Genomic DNA, 7,203 nt, shown 5'->3' with positions numbered 1-7,203 from the left:
ACACACAGGCACATGCACCCATACACACACACACATAACACATACATGCATACCAAAAAAATAGTGGGGGATACGACAAAATGTATGGTGGTGGAATTTTATGTCATTTTAGTTTATTCCTTTTTTCCTGTTGATATTTTTAAAATTTTCTACAATGAACACATATTGCTTTGTGATAAAACAAAAAATTTAAGGGGAGAGGAAGGAGGGTGAAAGGGGTAATATGGCACATGTGTAGAGTAATAGCCATATTGAGATATAATTGATATGTAACATTGTGTTAGTTTAAGGTGTATATGATGATTTGATACACATATATATTGTGAAATGTTTACCACAATAAGGTTAGTTAACACATTCTTCACCCTACGTAGTTACCACTTTGTTGTTATGGTGAGAAAATTTAAGATTTACCATCCTAGGAACTTCAGTTATACAATACAGTATTTGTTAACTGTAGTCACCACACTGTACCTTAGACCTCTGAAATGTATTCCTCTTATGACTGAGAGTTTATACCCTTTGACCAATATCTCCCCATTTCCCCCACCCTCCAACCTCTGGTAACCATCAATCAACTCTCTGTTTCTATGAGCTCAACGTTTTTAGATTCCACATATAAGTGGGATCATACAGTATTTGTGTTTCTCTATCTCACTTAGTTCACTTAGCATAATGCCCTCAAGATCCATCCATGTTGTCGCAAATGGCAGAATTTCCTTCTATTTTTTGGCTGAATAGACATTTTTGTTTGGCTATTGCAAATAATGCTGCAATGAACACAGGAGACCAGATATCTCTTCAAGATACTGATTTCATTTCCTCTGGATATATACCCAGAAATAGGGTTGTTGGATCATATGGTAGTTCTATTTTTAATTTTTTGAGGAACCACCATATTGTTTTCCACAGTGGCTGCACCAATTTACATTCCCACCAAAAGTGCACCAGGGTTCCTTTTTCTCAACATCCTCACCAGCATTTATTATCCTTTGTCTTTTTGATAATAGCCATTCTAACAGGTGTGAGGTGATATCTTATTGTGGTTTTGATCTGCATTTCCCTGATGATTAGTGACTTTGAGCACTTTTTCATGTACCTGTTGGCCATTCATATGTCTTCTCTGGAAAAATGTCTATTCAGGTTCATTATCCATTTTTTATTTGAGTTATTTGGTTTTTTGCTATTGAGTTATATGAGTTTCTTTATATATTTTGGATATTGACCCCTTATCAGATATATGCTTTTCAAATATTTTCTCCCATTCCATATGTTGCCTTTTCATTTTGTTGTTTATTTTTTTTGCTGTGCAGAAGGTTTTTAGTTTGATATAGTCTCTTTACTGATTTTTGCTTTTGTTGCTTGTGCTTTGATGTCATATCCAAAAAATCATTGCCAAGAATGATGTTAAGGAGCTTTTTCCCTATGTTTTCTTCTAGCAGTTATACAGTTTCAAATCTTGTGTGTAAGTCCTTAATCAATTTTTGAGTTAATTTTTATAAGTGGCATAAGATAGGAGCCCAATTTCATTCTTTTGCATGTGAAAATCCAGTTTTCCCAACATCATTTATTAAAGAGACTATCATTTCCCCACTGAGTATTCTTGGCTCCTTTGTCATAAATTAGTTGACCGTATATGCATGGGTTTATTTCTGGGTTCTCAATTCTTTTCCTTTGGTCTTCGTGTCTGCTTTTGTGCCAGTACCACACCATTTTGATTACTATAGCTTTGCAATATAGTTTGAATTCAGGAAGTGTGATGCCTCCAGCTTTGTTCTTTCTCAAGATTGCTTTGGTTATTCAGGGTCTTTTGTAGTTCCATATGAATTTTAGGATTTTTTTTTCTATTTCTGTGAAAAATGCCATTTCAAATTTGATAGAGATTGCACTGAATCTATAGATGGTTTTGGGTAATGTGGACATTACCATTAACTCTTGTGATTCATGAACATGGGATATCTTCCCATTTATTTGTGTTTTCTTCAATTTCTTTCCCCAATATTTTAGTTTTTGGTCTATAGATCTTTTGCCTCCATGGTTAATTTATTCCTAAGTATTTTCTTGCTTTTGATGCTCTTCTAAATGGGATTATCTTCTTTATTTCTTTTTCAGATAGTTCATTGTTAGTGTACAGAAATGCAAGTGTATGCAAATGCAACAATATGTAAATACAACTGCATGCAAATGCAACAGTATGTAAATACAAACTGATTTATGTATGTTGATTTTTTAACCTGAAACTTTATTGAATTCGTTGATTAGTTCTAATAGTTTTTTGGTGGAATCTTTAGGATTTTCTATGTACAAGATCATGACCTCAGCAAACAGAGACAATTTTATTACGTCCTTTCCAATTTGGATGTCTGTTATTTCTTTTCTTGCCTAATTGCTCTGGCCAGGACTTTCAGTACTCTGTTGAATAAGAGTAGTGAGAATGGCACCCTTATCTTGTTACTGATCTTAGAGGGAGAGCTTTCAACCTTTCATCATTGAGTATGATGTTAGCTGTGGGTTTGTCACATATGGCCTTCATTATGTTGAAAAATGTTCCTTCTATACCCAATTTGTTGAGAGTTTCTACCACGAAAGGATGTTGAATTGTGTCAAATGCTTTTTCTGTATCTATTGAGATGATCGTACGATTTTTCTCCTTCATTTTGTTAACATGAAGTATGATGTTTACTGATTTACATATGTTGAACCATCCTGGCATCCCAGGGATAAACTCCTCTTGATTATGGTGTATAATCCTTTTAATGTGCTGTTGAATTCAGTTTACTAGTATTTTGTTCAAGATTTTTTCATCTACATTCATCAGGGATATTGGCCTGTAATTTTCTTTTCTTGTAGTGTCCTTGTCTAGCTTTGGTATGAAGGTAATGCTGGCTTCATAAAGTGAGATTGAAAGCTTTCCTTCTTCTTCAAATTCTAGAAGAGTTTGAGAAGAACCAATGTTAATTCTTCTTTATTTAGTAGAATTCACCCCATAAGCCAGCTAGCCCTGTGGTTGTCTTTGTTGGGAGGTTTTTGATTACTGAGTCAATCTCCTTACTTGTTATTGGGCTGTTCAGATGTTCTATTTTTTCATGATTCAGTAGTGGTAAGTTGTATGTTTCTAGGAATTTATCCATTTCTTCCATTTATCCATTTCCATGCCATTTGTTGCATATAATTGTTCATAGTAGTCTCTTACGATAATCCATATTTCTGTGATATCAGTTGTAATGTCTCCTTTTTCATTTATAACTTTGAGTTGTCTCTCTTTTTTTCATGGTAAGTCTAGCTAGAGGTTTGGCAATTTTGTTTATCTTCAAAAAACAAGTTTTGGGGGCCGGTCCCGTGGTGTACTGGTTAAGTGCCGCACGCTCCATGGCTGGCAGCCTGGGTTCGGATCCCGGGTGCTCACCGATGCACCACATGTCAGGCCACGCTGGGGCAGCATCCCATATAAAGTGGAGGAAGATGGACATGGATATTAGCCCAGGGCCAGTCTTCCTCAGCAAAAAATAAATAAATAAATAAATAAAAGAGGAGGATTGGCATGGATGTTAGCTCAGGGGTGATCTTCCTCACACACAAAAAAAACAAGTTTTAGTTTTGTTGATCTCTATTGGTTTTCTATTCTCTATTTCATTTAATTCTGCTCTGATCTTTATTATCTTCTTCCTTCTGTTAACTTTGGGCTTAGTTTGTTCTTGTTTTTCTAGTTCCTTGAGGTGTAAAGTTAGGTTGTTTACCTGAGATCTTTCTTTTTTCTTAATGTAGGCATTTATCCCTATAAACTTCCCTCTTAACACTGCTTTTCCTGCATCTCATCAGTTTTGGCATATTGTGTTCCATTTTTATTTGTTTTAAGATTTTTTTATTTCCATTCTGATTTCATCTTTGAGCCATTAGTTGTTCAGGAGTATATTATTCAATCTCCGTATATTCACGAATCTTCCAGTTTTCTTTCTGTTATTGATTTCTAGTTTCATACCATTGTGGTCAGAAAGGATATTTTGTATTATTTCAATATTTTAAAATTTGTTAAAACTTATTTTGTGACCTAATATGGGATCTGTCCTGGAGAATGTTACCTATGAAGAATTTGTATTCTGCTGTTGTTGGATAGAATATCCTGTATATTTCTGTTAGGTCTGTTTGGTCTAAAGTATAGTTCATGTCCAATGTTTCCTTATTGATTTTCTGTCTGGATGATCTATCCATAGTTGAAAATGGGGTATTGTATTCCCCTACTGTTATTGTATTTCTGTCTCTTACCTCTTTCAGATTGATAATATTTGCTTTGTATAGTTAGGTGCTCCTATGTTGGGTGCATATTTATAAACATTATATTCCCTTGATGAATTAATCCCTTTATCATTATATAATTGCCTTTTTTGTCTCTTGTTACAGTTTTTGACCCAAGTCTATTTTGTTTGCTATAAGTATAGTCACCCCTGCTCTCTTTTGGTTTCCATTTGCATGGGATATCTTTTTTCATCCCTTCACTTTCAGCCTATGTGTGTCCTTGAAGCTGAAGTGAGTCTCTTGTAGCGTATAGTTGAATCTTGATTTTTTTCCATTCAGCCACTCTATGCCTTCTGATTAGAGAATTTAATCCATTTACATTTAAAGTAATTATTGATAGGTAAGGACATTCTATTGCCTTCTTGTTAACTGTGTTCTGGCTGTATGTATTTCCTTTGTTCCTGTGCTCCTCTCTTGTTGTCTTCCTTTATGAATCGATGATTTTCCATAATGGTATGCTTTGACTCCCTTGTCTTTATCTTGTGTGTATGTACTATGGGTTTTTGGTTTTGTGGTTATGTTAAGGTTTACTTGAAATATCTTATAGATATAACAGTGTATTTTAAACTGATGACAACTTAAATTTGATTGCAATCAAAAACTCTACCCTTTTATGTTTTTTATGTCACAATTTACATCTTTTTATATTGTGTATCCATAAACAAATTATTGTAGCTATAGCTATTTTTAATATTTTTGTTCTTTAACCTTACACTAGACTTAAGTGGTAACACATCACCTTATTACAGCATTAGAGTATTCTGAATCTGATTATATATTTATTTTTACCTCTGAGTTGCATATTTTCATGTTTTCATATTAATATATAATATACTAATTAGTATATTTTTGTTTCAGCTTCAAGAATTCTTTTAGCATTTCTTGTAAGGCTGGTCTAGTGGTGATGTACTCCCTCAGTTTTTGTTTGTTTAGCAAAGTCTTTATCTTACCTTCATTTCTGAAGCACAATTTTGCTGGGTAAAGTATTCTTGGCAGTTTTTTTCTTTCAGTACTTTGAATATATCATCCCACTCTCTCCTGATCTGCAAGGTTTCTGCTGAGAAATCCACTGATATCCTTACAGGGATTCCCTTTTTTCTTACTGATTTTAATATTCTTTCTTTGTCTTTGATTTGAGACAGTTTTATTATAATGTGATTGGAGAAGATCATCTTGGAAGAAAATTTTGGGATGACCTATTAACTTCACGAACTTCGATGTCAAAATCTCTTCCAAGGTTTGAGAAGTTCTCAGCCATTATTTCTTTAGATAAGCTTTCTGCTGCATTCTCACTCTCTTCTCCTTTGGGACTCCAATGATGCTTAGGTTGTTTCTCTTAACAGGGTCCCATAAATCCCATAGGCTTTCTTCATTTTTCACTCTTTTTTCTTGGCTCTTCTGATTGGATAATTTCAAATGATCTATCTTTAAGTTCTTTCTTCTGCTTAGTCCAGTCAGTCTGCTGTTGAAGCTTTATATTGAATTCTTCAGTTGTCATTGTATTCTTTATCTCCAAATTTTGATTTGATTCTTGTTTGTTTTCTATCTCTTTGTTGAATTTCTCATTTTGTTCTTGCATTTTCCTGATTTCATTAAATTGTTTATTTGTGTTCTCAAGTGGCTCTCTGAGCATCTTTAGAACAATTATTTTGATATGTTTGTCAGGCAATGCCTGGATCTCCATTTCTTTGAGGCCAGTTACTGGAGATTCACAGTATTCCTTTTGGTGGTGATTCTTCATGATCCCTTGTGTAGCTATCTTCACATCTAAAGAAGTTGTCACCTTTTCCATACTTTATGGACTGACCTCAGTAAGGAAAGACCTTCATCCGTGGGTGGGGGCACCCTGGAACGTGCTGTGACCCCAGGTCTAGTGGTACAGGGCACCAAGTTGGGGGGGGCATGTGGCATGTCTGTGTCCAGAGGGGCATGATGTCTCATCAGCATCAGAGTCCACAACATTGACAACTGCATGGTCCCTGGTGAGTGCTGTGGGGGTCTGCAGTGGCTATAAGGGCTGCTAGGGTCCTCAGCAGCACCTCCAGGTCCAGTGGCTAGGGACCAGGGCAGGCAGTGCTAGTGGCCGGAGCCAGTGGTATGTACACACTCACCTGCAGGTACCTGTGTAATGGCAGAGGCCAGATGCATACACACATATAGTGGCAAGGGCCATGGCTAACAGAAAGGACTGCGGCCAGCTGTAGGTGCACTAGCAGCTGTGAGGACCCTGGCTGTCGGCGTGCACTCCTGTGGCTGCTAGGTCCCAAAATGGGTCTGCGCGCAGCAGTAGAGGCTGGTGACAAGTTGGGCCAGCAGGGTACAGGTACACAGCTGAAGGGGCTAGCTGCAGATAAACCCAGTAGTGCCAACAAGTAACAGGAGTCAGGGCTGGATCCAGGCCAACAAGCAGCTGTCGGGGCCCTGGCTGCCAGCGTGCACTCCTATGGCTACAGGGTCTTGCCAGAGGCACACAACATTGGAGGTTGGTGACAGGAGTTGGACTGGAGTCATGCAGGTGCACAGCTGGAGAGGCTAGCTACAGGTAAGCCCAGCAGTGCAGGCCAGTGACAGGAGACAGGGCTGGATCTGGGCCCACAGCAGCTCTGGGGGCCTTGGCTGTCAGCACACACTTCCATGGCTGCAGGGTCTCACCACAGATGCACACACGACAGTGGAGGCCCATGACAGGAGTCAGGCTGGTGGTGTGCAGGTACACAGCTGGAGGGGCTGGCCTCAAGCACACACACAGTGGTGAGGTCAGCTACGAGGTCTAGGCTGGCGCCTTGTGCTTGCACAACACAGAGGCTGGCGCTGCTGCCAGTGCAGATCCCAGGCTGGCTGTGGGGTGGGTAATGGGGGAGAGGTAGGGAGCAGCGAGGGACTCAGGCAGCTGGTTCTAGTGTACACAAA

The sequence above is a fragment of the Ceratotherium simum genome, chromosome 9 (genome assembly GCF_057802395.1).
Source record: "Ceratotherium simum simum isolate JZ-2026a chromosome 9, ASM5780239v1, whole genome shotgun sequence".
Taxonomy (NCBI): domain Eukaryota; kingdom Metazoa; phylum Chordata; class Mammalia; order Perissodactyla; family Rhinocerotidae; genus Ceratotherium; species Ceratotherium simum.
Note: the sequence above shows the minus strand (reverse complement) of the source record.